Source organism: Bufo gargarizans, chromosome 3 (assembly GCF_014858855.1).
Source record: "Bufo gargarizans isolate SCDJY-AF-19 chromosome 3, ASM1485885v1, whole genome shotgun sequence".
Classification (NCBI taxonomy): Eukaryota; Metazoa; Chordata; class Amphibia; order Anura; family Bufonidae; genus Bufo; species Bufo gargarizans.
The window spans coordinates 603,195,768-603,211,830 of NC_058082.1; the positions used below are offsets into that span (position 1 = coordinate 603,195,768).

The 16,063-nt window shown below is 42.1% G+C and overlaps 1 protein-coding gene across 1 annotated transcript in view; it reads right to left on the reverse strand.

The window, feature by feature from the left end:
- The window catches only part of EPHA6 (EPH receptor A6), a 983,829-nt gene that overhangs the window by 535,129 nt on the left and 432,637 nt on the right, over nucleotides 1–16,063 (reverse strand). The window lies entirely within an intron of this gene.

Below are 16,063 nucleotides of genomic sequence, written 5' to 3' on the forward strand. Positions count from 1 at the left end.
GTCGACTTATATTCAAACAGAAAAAAATCTCAGCACCGTTCCAATAAATATAAAATCCTTCTATGGGTGATAATAATAAAATCAACTTCACGGCAATACATTCCACTTGTCGCTATATTGGCTGAAGAGCATGATGCAGTTGACGCATTTTGGAACATAACCTGTCCCTTAGGGCTCATGCACACAACAGTATTTTGCGTTCAGTATACTGGCCCTTTTTTTAGTTCAGTATGCGGTACATATACTGAACCATTCATTTAAAAAAAACGGAAGTGTCTCCATGTGCATTCAGTTTCAGTATTTCCGTATTTCCGTACCGTGAAAAGATAGAACATGTCCTATTCTTGTCCGCAAATCACGGTGCTTTGCTCCATTCAAGTCAATGGGTCCGCAAAAAAGAACAGAACACATACGGAAATGCATCCGTATGTTTTCCGTATCCGTTCCCTTTTTGCGGAACCATCTATTGAAAATGTTTTGCCCAGCCTAATTTTTGTGTAATGTAATTACTGTATACTGTATATGGCATACGGAAAAACGGAAACACAACGGAAACAAAAAACGGAACAACAGATCCATAAAAAAACGGACCGCAAAACACTGAAAAAGCCATACGGTCGTGTGCATGAGCCCTTACTCAGGTTAAAGGGGTTGTCGAAGTTATTTTTATTGATGACCTGTCCTCAGGATAGGTCATCAATACCAGATCGGCGGTCATATTCACTTTTATGAGACGGTTGTTTCCTATACACTTGAATAGAAACGAGCCGTCAATTGAAGTGAATGGGAAGGCTTCATGTAATTACACCTGCCCACCGCTGTGATGGCGAGCAGGTAAACAATGAAGAGAAGGCTGCGCTGGCACAAGTGGGGGGGGGGGGGTGCCAGGAGTCGTCCCCTCGCCGATCTGATATTGATGACCTACCCTGAGGATAGATCATCAATAAAAATAACTTGGACAACCTCTCATTGGTATTGTCCCATGAAAAATATTCAAGCTAGCACCTGGATCTAAATACTTTTGTAATTGTATTGTATAAAAAATTAGCATAGCCACTGAGTTATTCAATAAAATGGTTCTATATAGCTCCACCTTCTGTTTGTTTGTTTTTCTTATTTATTTGCCCTGCTCACTAAGAAGGCCACACATGCTCAGTTTTTATTCTAAAACTGCCTCCTGAGCTGTAATAGGTAGAGCATGGACACGCCCCCTGAGCTGTGATAGGTAGAGCATGGACACGCCCCCTGAGCTGCAGCAGAAAAGACACTCCCCTTGAGTTGTCAGCATGATATAAATCTAGCAGAGCAATGAATGTGGAGATCTCTGAATCCATGTGAGGTACAGGGCTGGTTCTAGCTTTGTTAGAGATTGTCATGCACTATGCGATGTTTGATTTTCATATTTTACATCAGTCATGGGATAACCCCATTAAGAGGTTATTTGGTATATGAGTAATGGACAGATTGTGTTCTGAAACGCGTCCAGCAGATAGCCGTGCTCTTGTGCTGATATACTGATATGTGGAATGCATTGTTTTGAAGCTGATTTTGATTGTTACCCAATAGAGAATAGGATTTTATATTTATTGAAGCGGTGCTGAGATTTCTATTTGTTGCTGCTGGAAAGAGACAGACTGCTCGAGTACCAGTGAGGTGAGCTGAATCGCATTGTTCTATCCTATACACTTGTATGGTTCATTATTAACACTAGACATGAGCAAATTTTTGGGAATTCGATTTAAATTCATCCGAATCAGTCGGGTGATTCAATTTGGCTCCAAATAAATTCTACCCCAATCGAAATTACTCCAAATGCCGTTAAAATTTGTGGATGACATTCTGGGTTCTCCTAGGACTCAACTAATTTCAAGCTCTTTAAATTGTAACTGTTATTTGTTTTTGTTTTTTCCTAAAGTGTTGGGGAAGTGATAAGGAATATTTTTGTAATATACTTTATTAGATGAATTTGTAGGTTTCTATTAAAAAAAAAACTGGCTCTGACATTATCCTTTATGTCCCTTAGCTTGGAAATGAGCACTGCCAGGTAAAAACTGTCTTCACTGTCCAGTACAATAAAGTAATGTACACTGAAGATGCTACTGAACAGTTATTCTGTGGATATCTCAAGCCTGGAGGATGATAGAAACACCTATTGTTGTTCGTAACTGCGGACAACACTAGGACATGTTCTATCTTTTTTGCAGGGCCGCAAAACGAAAGTACAGATGCGGACAGCAGACAGTGTTCTGTCCGCATTTTTTGTGGCCCCATTGAAATGAATGGGTCGGCATCCGTTACACAAAGTTGTGGAAGGGACGCGGACCCATCAATATGGCTGTGTGAATGAACTCTTAAAGGGGTTAGCCAGGAAAATATATTAATATATTTATAACTTTTCCATGGAATAGGTCATCAGTATCAGATCTGCGGAGGTCAGACACCCGGGAACCCCGCCAAACAGATGTTAGAAGAGGCCTTGAATGCCACAGCCTCTTCCTAGGCCAATGACATCACTGTACATCGGTCACATGGCCTAGTTGCAGCTCAGCCCCATTCAAGTCAAGCTGTAATACCGCTATACGATGTATGGCGAAGTCCTTGGAAAGCTACCGGGAGCCTTGCTCGCTCACCACAGCTCCGGTGAGCGCAGCGGCTCCCTGAAACAGCTAACTGGCGGAGATCCTAGGACTGGAAGCCCCGCTGATGTGATAATGATGACCTATCCTGACGATGTCATTATTATCTATTCCAGGACAACCCTGTTAAGTCACATTCTTATCAGTGAGAGTGTTTAGGGGGTCAGAGATCAGAGATAAGGAGTAGTCAGCTGAGCTGCCTGATGAAAGAGAGTAAAAATACAAGGCCCGCTACTAAAGAATTTCAAGGCTGTACAGAGAAAGGGGCTCAAAATGTTTAATAAAGGCCAATTGAAAGATGATTTTAGCTCAAAATAATTACAATGCACTAATAATAAAAAAAATGCCCCCAAAGTGTACATAGCCTTTAACAGGAGAACATGTACAGGGAGCTCTATCTAGCATGATTATAATTCTGTGCACTTAGAAGATATGATGGCACCTCTTATGATCCAAGACAAGATGCCTCCAATTTATGTCACCTCTGCAAACCCTATAGCTACACCACTGGTTATGATTACAAACACAGTCAGGCACATTTCCATTTACAAATAAGATGATGTCAGAGCATTCATTTTTGTCTTCTGTAATAGCCTCTAGATTCTGCTGTTAACAACCCACCAAGTGTACATCTTGTGTTAATGTAGCTTTGAGATCCAACATTGATTCCACTAGGAAATCCTAGAAGTATATAAGGAATGAAGAACGTCTCTCACATTAATATCTTCTACTCGAAGACAATCATGAATCCCCCCCTTAGGATTACACGGTTTTAAGGATAATCCTTGAATATGTTACACATTCCACTGTATTATTTCAAATGATACAAATTGCAGTTTACAAGCAAATGGCAGTCTCTAAAGTAGAGTAATCCTTCAGAAATCCCAGCGCTTCACCATTAGTCTCTACTTTAGAGAGCTACTCGACAGCTCAAATCAATATCAGTTCTGGAAATGGCTTTTACTGTCAATAATTCCTAATTAGTTATACATTAAAATGTCCATAATATCACATCCTGACGATAAAAAAGATGATTGTAAAGGTGATGTGTTATCTGAAAATGGCCTATAGTTGATTTTTTTTTAGTAAAATTTTTTTGCAGATTATTTTATTTTTATTGTTACTATACTTAAAGGGCATCTGTCATCAGGTCTGTAGCTATGAGACCAGCTGACCTGTTGCATGTGCGCTTGTCAGCTGACGGTATCTGTGTTGGTCCCATGTTCATACAAATGAGCTTCTAGGAGTAACAGGGACGTTGCCATTACACCTAGAGGCTCGGCTCTCTCTGCATCTGCCACGCAGTTTCCACTTTGATTCACAGCGCCAGGTCACTGCCTGACCCTCTCAATCAAAATGCAGAGGGCGTGGCAGAGAGAGCAGAGCCTCTAGGAGTAATGGGAACGCCCCCGTTGCTCCTAGAGGCTCATTTGAATACATTAAAACATCATTTTTCTCAGAAATTCAGGCACATATGAACACGGGACCAACACAGATGTCTTCAGCTGCCAAGTGCACATGTAACAGGTCAGCCAGTGTCATAGGGACAAATCTGCTGACAGATGCCCTTTAACCTCTTCAAGACCGGACAATTTTCATTTTTTTTTTTACTCCCAGCCTTCCCAAAGCAATAACTTTTTTTAATTTTTCCATTCACATAGCCATATAAGGGCTTGTTTTTTGCGGGACAAGTTATACTTTCTAATGACATAAAAAATGGTTGTGTACAATGTAGTGGGAATCTGAAAAATTTCAAATGGGAAGTTTTATTTTGTATCTACTGCATTTCATATGTGGTAAAACTGACCTGTTACTTTCATACTCCGGGTCAGTACGATTACACCAATACCAAATATGTATAGTTTTTGTTGCGTTTTAACACTGGAAAAAAATATATAAAAACTGCGATCTGTACTTTGCCTTGATACCATTTCATTGGGATGTTTATGACGTTTGAACACTTTTTATTCAATTTTTTGTTGGAAGTGAAGCGACTAATAACGCAACTAGATGGGATGAAAAAAACAAAACAAATAACTTTTATTGAAAAACAATCACTAAAAGAAAGATGACAAAGAAGTACTAAATCCACCAAACACACAAATGCAGTTCACAGGAACTAGCATGTATGGCCTAAAAATAAAAGAAGGCCTGTCACTCATTTAAGAACTGAAAATAAAGTGGGCTTTTCCTGGCAGAAAATGAAACAACCCAGGTTGCTGTCAGACTAAATCATGAGTGGACTGATACAAATAATACACACAATGTATCCACCTCACCCAAAAATAGTGATAGTGGATATGTGGTGCTTCACCACCCACGCTGAGGTATTACAGCTGGGATGCAGCCTGTGCAGTCACTCATGAACACTAAAAGAAATTAGCTTGCCCTGCTCTAAGATGCTACATGTCAAAGGTATATTAGGCTCTATGCGTTTCTGCACCCAATGTTGCCTCATCAGGAGCCCACCCTGTAACCCTATATTTAGAGCAAACTTAACAGAAATATGAGCAGTGAGAATGTGCTACCCCTCTCACACAGCGGCAGCATTCCGGCGCTAGAATGGTCGTAAGGCAGCTGCCGGAATAACGGCTTTTTAAATGGTGTAACTCCACCTTACTTTGTGTCAGTGGGCCCCGCCTCCCCCCAGCACACAGGTCAGTACCAGAGTGCGCCCTGGGAAGACCAGCGCCACGTACCAGAACAAGGGGGTGGTCCACAAGGAGACATCCCTCCTACAGTACAGCAGGGATACAAGGCAGATACTGAATACATCTACACCAAAAAGGATATATGGATCCTCACTATATCACATGAAATAACAATATACCAACACAAAGTATAATCAATCAATACATAATTTTATTACAATCACTTTAATTCACATGATTGGCAAAACTCAATATTAAAATGAAGATTAAAAACATGCGGTCAGCAATAAAAATAAAGACCATGACCAGTAACGGTCAGCTGCAAAGTTGATAGGCTGCACTAATTAAAAGATGAATGTAAACATGTGCAAATCAGGAGATATACCTGGCACACTATAGAATGTCAAATTATCAATATCAGATCATCTTATACAAAATCAACAAGTACAAACCCTTAAAGGTGAATGTGCATCACCAAAAGTTGGTGGGACTTACTGAAAAGCCAAACAGTGCTGCACAATAGTACTGACCGCATGTTTGCACTTGCACTTTATTTGATAGCCCACCAACCATGCACCGCCAGCCCTATTGTTTTTAATCTTAATTTTTATATTGTGTTTTGCCAATCATGTGAATTAAAGTGATTGTAATAAAATTATGTATTGATTGATTATACTTTGCGTTGGTATATTATTTCATATGATATAGTGACGATCCATATATCCTTTTTGGTGTTGATAATTTGCCTATATATAGGTCTAACACATTTATATGGGAATTCGTTTTGGTGTTTCAGATACTGAAAACAGGATTGAGGAGATGACTGCACGACTAAGGATAGTGAAGGAAGACAGATGTAGTTTTCAGAGAGTCTAAATAATAGTAGGAGAATGTAACAGAAAGTGTATCCCTTAAAAATGAAGAACATTTAAATATGTGGTATAATCACTCCTAACTTAGGAATGCATGTCATAAGCATATCCATAAACTGCCCTCATCCAAAAGAGCAATTATTGACCGTTGATGAACCATGGGTCAAAAGGTTCACCTGTAACGTATACAAGTTCTTCCGGGGCACCGATAACATACACACGGAACTATTGCTGACATTAATAAATTCCACAGGTACTATAATATATTCAACACAGGCCAAGGGCCATTATTTAGCAGAAAAAAACAATAAGGAAAAAATTATAGAAAGCACGTTTATGAAATATGGTCGTTGAGGCCCTTTGGTCTAACAGTGTCACACCTAAAGGTCCATTGGGCTTCCTTTTGAAGTACACGTTTATCAAAATCACCTCCCCTAGGTGAGGGTCGGATGATCTCGATCCCCTGAAATTGAATAACTCCAGGATTACTCGCATGATTCTCAGTCACATGTCGTGCCACAGGGGTATCCGTTTTATTTTTTATAAAGTGAAGCAACCAAAAAATTGTGAATTGTCCATTTAGACATTTTTTATTCCATTTCGCCCTTTGCCATATGGGATAAATATATTTTTTATTTTAATACTATAGGTCTTTTCACACCTGGCAATGCCCTTGATGTTTATTTTTTCATGTTTATTTTTATTTTAAATTAGGGGAAAGGGGGTGATTAGAATTTTTTGCATTTTCATTTTTTATTATTTTTTATTGATAGGGAACTATACCAAGCAATCATTAGCTTTCTTTTCACCTAGATCCCAGTGCATTCGCATTGGAGTCTATGAGAAATACACCATTGGGGGCATTTATTTAGACCAGCGTTTTAGGAGAATAGTGTTTAAAAAAGTTGCAAACACAAGGTTTGTTACTTTTTTGCGCTAGAAAACTGGCGAGGGGGGAGGGGGATAATAAATTTATCTCATAGAATGACCTTTGCTGAAAAAACTGCATACAAGTTGTGCCACCCAAAGCTAACCAGCATGGAATAAGAAATGCAATACATAAAATCTACTCGTAAAATAAATATATGACACCAATCACAGAAAAAAATGAACAAGATTAAAGTCAAACTAAGAGAAATATTGATGCAGGCGCTGCTCTCGTAAACTGATGGCACATGACAAATTGCAAATCACAGTGAAGTATGTCTCAAATCCACCATAAGAAATCGTGGCAAATCCTGAAATCCATAGGATTATGGCACAAAATATTCACTTGACATGTGGTACAGGGCTACACATAAATAACTGTGCGTCAAGTCTGAGAATTGTAGGCTCCTTTTGCAATAAAAATGTAAATATTCCTGAGTACGAAAAGCAATATGTCTTTATAGCAAGAGAGTATGGGGTCAAAGAGGAATCAGAAATAGGCATTAATGGAAGCACAATTACAGCGTCATAGAAGAGACATTACACAGGGGAAGGAGAAGACATCGGGAAGAAGGTGACACTTGCTATCCTAATAACAAGCATAGAATAATGCATATATGATCTATCTATATATACAGTGCTTGATAAAGACAGCAACAAGCTGTTGAAACGTCGCCTGATTTTGGGTCCAATAAATCATCAACTTTTGAATTGATTTGGAGTGCTGCTGGCTATTTTTCACTTCTATATATACAGTGGATATAAAAAGTCTACACACCCCTGTTAAAATGTCAGGTTTCTGTGCTGTAAAAAAAATTAGACAAAGATAAATCATTTCAGGACTTTTTTCCACCTTTAATGTGACCTATAAACTGTACAACGAAATTGAAAGACAAACTGAAATCTTTTAGGTGGAGGGAAGAAAAAAAAAAACTTAAATAATGTGGTGGCATAAGTTTGCACACCCTCTTATAACTGGGGATGTAGCTGTGTTCAGAATTAAGCAATCACATTTAAAATCATGTTAAATAGGAGTCAGCACACACCTGCCATCATTTAAAGTGCCTCTGATTAACCCCAAATAAAGTACAGCTGCTCTAGTTGGTCTTTCCTGAAATTTTCTTAGTCGCATCCCACAGCAAAAGCCATGGTCCACAGAGAGCTTCCAAAGCATCAGAGGGATCTCATTGTTAAAAGGTATCAGTCAGGAGAAGGGTACAAAAGACATTAGATATACCATGGAACACAGTGAAGACAGTCATCATCAAGTGGAGAAAATATGGCACAACAGTGACATTACCAAGAACTGGACGTCCCTCCAAAATTGATGAAAAGACAAGAAGAAAACTGGTCTGGGAGGCTACCGAGAGGCCTACAGCAACATTAAAGGAGCTGCAGGAATATCTGGCAAGTACTAGCTGTGTGGTACATGTGACAACAATCTCCTGTATTCTTCATATGTCTGGGCTATGGGGTAGAGTGGCAAGACGAAAGCCTTTTATTACGAAGAAAAACATCCAAGCCAGGCTACATTTTGCAAAAACACATCTGAAGTCTCCCAAAAGCATGTGGGAAAAGGTGTTACGATCTGATGAAACCAAGGTTGAACTTTTTGGCCATAATTCCAAAAGATATGTTTGGCCCAAAAACAACACTGCACATCACCAAAAGATCACCATACCCACAGTGAAGCATGGTGGTGGCAGCATCATGCTTTGGGCTGTTTTTCTTCAGCTGGAACTGGGGCCTTAGTTAAGCTAGAGGGAATTATGAACAGTTCCAAATACCAGTCAATATTGGCACAAAACCATCAGGCTTCTGCTAGAAAGCTGAACATGGAGAGGAACTTCATATTTCAGCATGACAACGACCCAAAGCATACATCCAAATCAACAAAGGAATGGCTTCACCAGAAGAAGATTAAAGTTTTGGAATGGCCCAGCCAGAGCCCAGACCTGAATCCGATTGAAAATCTGTGTGGTGATCTGAAGAGCGCTGTGCCCACGAGATGCCCTCACAATCTGACAGATTTGCAGTGTTTTTGCAAAGAAGAGTGGGCAAATCTTGCCAAGTCAAAATGTGCCATGCTGATTGACTCCTACCCAAAAAGACAGTGCTGTAATAAAATCACAAGGTGCTTCAACAAAGTATTAGTTTAAGGGTGTGCACACTTATGCAACCACATTATTTTAGTTTTTTTTTTGTTTTCTTCCCTCCAATTGAGTGGTATAGTTTATAGGTCACATTAAAGGTGGAAAAAGTTCTGAAATGATTTATCTTTGTCTCATTTTTTTACATCACTTTTTTTAAACTTTTTTTAAACTTTTTATTTTTGTCCCACTATGGGACTTCAACTTCTGGGGTCTTATCCCCTCTGCAATACAATATTGTAATACATTGCATGTCAGCTTGTATGCTGACAGCCTGCCTGTGGGACCCAGCCTATGGGCTAGACCTCACAGGCTTCCATAGAAGGCAAGCCTATGGAAGGCATCGGGCTTGCCTTCTCTGCCATCGGGGCCCCACCACTGCAGTGCGGGGACCCGATGGAGATGCGGAGGGCACCCATAACCTCCGCAAACCCTCTGCAGTGCAGCAGTCAACTTTGACTGCGGCATAGAAGGAGTTAATACGCCGCCATCTGTGTCTTCACCGATGCCGGAGTATGCAGTAGGGGCCGGGCTGTCAGTGACTGCCGGGTCCGTTCCGCCGATCAGCCCACTGTACATGTACGGCTCTGGTCCTTAAAAGGGGCGTCCACCAGCGCCGTACATGTACGGCGCGGGACCTCTACGGGTTAAGTGTCACAATACAGGGATTATGTTGAATCATAATAATAATAATGTGATATTACAGCAAAAATAAATACATAATGCAAAATTGATGCTTGTCAGGAGTTTACACAGGGAAGATGCTATGCATGGCGGTGTTGGGAGGGCTGTCAGTTAAGACCAGCTTGTCAACCTATCAGTGAGGCTAGAAACCGATCCAATCACATTTCTGTCTCAGCATCCAATCCCATAGCGGCAACTTTGTGATTGTAATTGCCTGTGATTTTGTTATCTTGGTTCCTGCGACTTGTGCTACTCATTACTACTGCGTTACTCCTGGTAATCTGACTCTGGCTTGTTTTAACCAGTTGCCTGCTGAACTGGTTTCTACTGATTCTCTTTCTATTCTGACTCTAGCTAGCTTCTGGATTAACCCCTCATCCTACTGAAGTCGGAAGATTGGTGGCAGTTTCTGAGTTTACTGGCTGTAGTTAGAGACGGTGATCATGGTGCCACAGTGTAGGGATAATGCACAAAGTAAGATCACAGTATCTGAATGTAATTGCATATAGTTTCTTATCATCCATTAACCGCACCCCCCCCCCCCCCCCCCTATAGAGATGTTGCTGGACCTTTAGCAGCCGCTATGCCTGCCACCCTTTTAGTTACAGCAATGGTTGCTCAATTTCTTTAGTACTGGAACAGAGTACGGCTACATGGTACTTCCGGACATGTAGTAAGATGGCTGCCGCTGTCATGCTGCTGATAGAATACATTTTCCAGGTTTGCCATTTACAGTGAACTAAGCTTTAATCACCATGCATTTTTGAATTTTGTTTAGGCTACTTTCACACTTGCGTTCAGAGCGGATCCGTCTGGTGTCTGCACAGACGGATCCGCTCCTATAATGCAGACGATGGGATCCGTTCAGAACGGATCCGTCTGCATTATAGTTTAGAAAAAAGTTTAGAAAAGTGTGAAAGTTGCTTAGACGGATCCGTCCAGACTTTACATTGAAAGTCAATGGGGGACGGATCCGTTTGAAAATTGAGCCATATTGTGGCATCTTCAAACGGATCCGTCCCCATTGACTTTCATTGTAAGTCTGGACGGATCCGCACGCCTCCGCACGGCCAGGCGGACACCCAGGCTGAACGCTGCCAGACTGAGGCATTCTGAGCGGATCCGCATCCACTCAGAATGCATTAGGGCTGTACGGATCCGTTCGGGGCCGCTTGTGAGAGCCTTTAAACGGAACTCACAAGCGGAGCCCCGAACGCAAGTGTGAAAGTAGCCTAACTCGTAGAGGATAGGAAATATCAATGTGAGATGACAAATTGATTATTTATGGCTGGTGGAAATCTTCTATTTAGTAGGCATATAATCACATTTATCAGACATGATCAATGATCTGTTATGGGAAAATTATTCATCATTACTTCAAAATAATGAGACATTTCCAACAGGTTGGATCAGTCACTGAACGGCCACCACTTTCCTGCCCGAGCGGAGCGCCTCACATACATGTCATCGTTATATCGTCACTTTCTCACTCGGACACCACCATCCTCCGGCTATACCTCACGCTGCTGCTCTGCAGTAGCTAAATATAATGCATCAATAACGTCATTAACATACTGTACACCCGGGAATGTTCCTATAAAGCAAATCTTTTCATTGCTAGGCATATTTTAAATGGGTTCCTGTTGTTATCTACTGCTAAGGATTTTGTCAAAGGATCAGGCTTTGTTCACATCAGCGTTCAGCCTTTCCGTTATAAGAGCAGGAGAACGGAAAGGACGGATTGGGCACATAACTGAGCCGAACGGAGCCTACGGACCCCACAGACTATAATGGGGTCCGTTAGGTTTCTGCTGAGAAGATGATTTTGGAGCGGAGACAAAAGTTGTACATGCAGGACTTTTGTCTCCGCTTCAAAATCATCTTCTGCGCGGGAACATAACGGACCCCATTATAGTCTATGGGGTCCGTAGGCTCCGTTATGTGCCTTCTCCGTCCTTTCTGTTCTCCTACGGAGAATGAGAATAGAAAGGCTGAACGCTGATGTGAAAGAAGCCTTAGACAGAAACTGATCTCATGTTTGCTTTGTAATGTAGAAAAAATCCTTCCGTTGCAGGCAGCCGCACAGTGGGTGCCCACAGCTCAGCGGGTAGCTGGCAACTGTGATGGGTAGACAGTTCCAGTAACGTTGCTAAAAATTATAGGGTGTAATGTAACAGATACAAACACCTTTTTTTAAATCCACATTTGGAAGGTGCTGTTTTACCAGTCTGGTCTTTGCTTTAAATTAGTCAAACTTTATTCTTATCCAAGCCCCAGGAGAACAACGGAGAATTCTATTCATAATAACTTAGGTAACAGGTTTTGGTAACAGGTTATTTATAACATTGTAACTGTCTGGTTCAAATTCAATGATACCAACTTACATAGCTATACATCAGCATGGCGCTGCGCTGTCAATGACAAATGGACCTACTGACTTTTTAGGATAAAGCCTCCTGTACACGACCGTAACTGTTTTGCATTCCATAAAATATGGATGTAGTCGATGAACATCCCACAATTTCTGAGGGACCCACTGCAAGAAAGCCTATTCTTGTCTGCAAAATGGACAAGAATAGGCTATTTTCTATGATTTGTGGCCCGAATGACATCTGTGTGCAGTCTGTTCTTTTTGCAGACCCATAAAAATGAATGTGTCTGTGTGTGATGAGGTGTGCATTAGGAGGTTCTGCAGCGGCTGAGGTGTGTATTAGGAGGTTCTGCAGCGGCTGAAGGGTGTATTAGGAGGTTCTACAGCAGCTGAGGTGTGTATTGGGAGGTTCTGCAGCAGATTTAATGTGTATTATGAGGTTCTGCAGTGGCTGAGGTGTGTATTATGAGGTTCTGCAGTGGCTGAGGTGTGTATTAGGAGGTTCTGCAGAGGCTGAGGTGTGTATTAGGGGGTTCTGCAGCAGCTGATGTGCGTATTAGGAGGTTCTGCAGCGGCTGAGGTGTGTATTGGGAGGTTCTGCAGCAGCTTAACTGTGTATTATGAGGTTTTGCAGTGGCTGAGGTGTGTATTAGGGGGTTCTGCAGCAGCTGATGTGTGTATTATGAAGTTCTGCAGCAGCTGAGGTGTGTATTAGGAGGTTCTGCAGCAGCTGAGGTGTGTATTAGGAGGTTCTGCAGCAGCTGAGGTGTGTATTAGGAGGCTCTGCGGTCTGTTCTTTTTGCAGACCCATAAAAATGAATGTGTCCGTGTGTGATGAGGTGTGTATTAGGAGGTTCTGCAGAGGCTGAGGGGTGTATTAGGAGGTTCTACAGCAGCTGAGGTGTGTATTGGGAGGTTCTGCAGCAGCTTAACTGTGTATTATGAGGTTCTGCAGTGGCTGAGGTGAGTATTACGGGGTTCTTCAGCAGCTGAGGTATGTATTATGAGGTTCTGCAGCATTTGAGGTGTGTATTGGGAGGTTCTACAGCAGCTGAGGTGTGTATTGGGAGGTTCTGCAGCAGCTTAACTGTGTATTAGGAGGTTCTACAGTAGCTGAGGTGTGTATTGGGAGGTTCTGCAGCTGCTTAACTGTGTATTATGAGATTCTGCGGTGGCTGAGGTGTGTATTATGAGGTTCTGCAGCATCTGAGGTGTGTATTAGGGGGTTCTGCTGCAGCTGATGTGTGTATTATGAGGTTCTGCAGCAGCTGAGGTATGTATTAGGAGGTTCTGCAGCAGCTGAGGTATGAAGGATGGCACACTGTATAAAAAGTAGCAGCAGCGGGCACAGTCCATGGGGGAAGGATGGCACTCTATATAAAGTAGCAGCAGCGGGCACAATTCATTAGGTAAGGCTAGGTAATCACATACGATCACATTTTGGTATTCTGTTCCAGCCACAAGCAGAATACCAGAATCGCCAGATCCAGCATATGCCAAACACTGCTGGCACCTGCCGGATCCCATTCACGATAATGGGGTAATTTAAGATTGTTTTGCCCTTTGTTTTTGCCAGAATCTGCAATGGAGGCTTCTGCTGGAACCTCTGCAGTAGATGTGCACGTACCCTAAGGGGTGAGATGGGTCACTGACAAGGGGCCCAATTCAGATTCTTGCCATAGGGCCCAGTGATTCTATGTACGCCCCTGGCCCCTTAGATACATATGGTAACGCCTCCACATGTTCTATTTTTTGGTGGAACGGACTTGCGGACATACAGAAACAGAATGCACTCATTTCCTTTCCTTTTTTTGCGGACCCATTGAAGTGAATGGTTACGCATACGGGCTTCAAAAAAACCAAAACGGACACGGAAAGCAAATACGGTCGTGTGCATGAGCCCTTACTGTGAGATTACTGCACCAGTGCTGAGGAGAAAGGGAGCATGGAAGTTACTGAGTATATTCTCCCCCAACTGAATGCTGGAGAAGGTGGACCAGAAGGATAAACAGCAGGGGGCGCTACCAGAGAGGAAGATGTAATATACACAAAAACCTAACAATATTTTATCGCACGTATATTGCTATAATACTTCATTTGATATGCCCTATTCATTACATATTAACATTTTTTGTAGGATAGCCCTTGAACACATCACAGAACACCTTACCCTTAGGGCTCATGCACAAGAACGTATTATCATTCCGTGTCCGTTCCATTTTTTTTGCGGACTGTATGTGGAACCATTCACTTCAATGAGTCCTCAAAAAAAAAACAGAAGTTACTCCGTGCACATTCCGTTTCCGTACATCCATATTTCTGTTCCACAAAAAAATAGAACATGTCCTATTATTGTCCGCATTATGGACAAGGATAGGACTGTTCTATTAGGGGCCAGCTGTTCCGTTCTGCAAAATACGGAATGCACATGGATATCATCTGTATTTTTTGCGTATCCGTTTTTTGCGGACCGCAAAATACATATGGTCATGCAGGGGCTAGGGTCTCAAAAGATCCTGGGCCCAAGCCCCAATGAATATTGCCCAATTCTCGAAGTCAACCAATCGCCCCCCCCTCCAACCCCTCCATCTGCAAACACTAGCATTGAATACATTTTACTGTACTTGCTATACAGCAGCACGTACCTTTCACGTCCAGTGCCTCCCAAGTGATGTCTTCTCCTCTCACGTAGATCTTCTCTGTCATCATCTCTCCATTCGGTCCGGACAACTTCTCTCAGCCGCGCCTCGTCTCTGCAGAGTGAGACACACGGACATCTTAGCTTCCTCACTTTCCTCTACCCCCAAATACTATCCTGAAGAAAAATGAGTGCCCCCATGGTAATAGTACTCCTCATAGTCCCATCAATAGCAATTCCCTTCTAGAATGCACTTAATTGTAATACTGCCCCCTACAGTGCCCCCAACAGTGATAGTGCTCCCGAAGAGTGCCTCCATTAGTAGAAGAGCCGTCCGGTATTAATGATGTCCTTACAGAGCCCCTAGTAGAAATAAGACCCCCTATTGTTATCCTAGTGGTAATAATGCTCTCTGCAGACCCCTCAGTAGTAATAAGGCCCACCATAATGCGCTTAATAGAAATAATGTGGATCTATGTGCCTTCTATAGAGCCCCTAGTAGTAATAAGAACGCTTAATGTCCCCTGGATTTAAATTGTCCACACAGTGCCCACAAATATAATGCTCACCCTGGTGTCCCCAGTATTTATATTCCCCCCTACTGTTATAATGCTCACCTTGAAGCGCCCCAGTATTTATAATGCCCCCTGCAGTTATATTACTCTGTTTACTGTCCTCAGAAATGATAATTCCTCAGCCTATCCACCATACAGTCCCATGTAAATAATATTAATTCCCTCCTCCGCCAGAGTCCCATGTAAATACCATCACACCATCTCTGCAGCCCCCTCCAATAAACAGTCCCATGTAAATAACATCACCCCCTCCCCAGCCACCTTCAACATACAGTCCCATGTAAATAACATCACCCCTCAATATTCAGTCCCATGTAAATAACATCACTCCACCCCACTGTCCCACGTAAATAACTTCAGCCCTAACATACAGTCCCAGTTAAATAACTACAACTACCAACATTGCTCTGCCTTTCACACTGAGTAATCTACCCCTCACTTACCTCTCCTCATGTAGCAGACCTCACCACAGCTTCTTCCCAGGACTTCTCTTCACTGCTGAGCCGTCCTCTCCTGCACTGGTCACATGATGGTGACAACCTCGCAGGTCCTTTTCAGC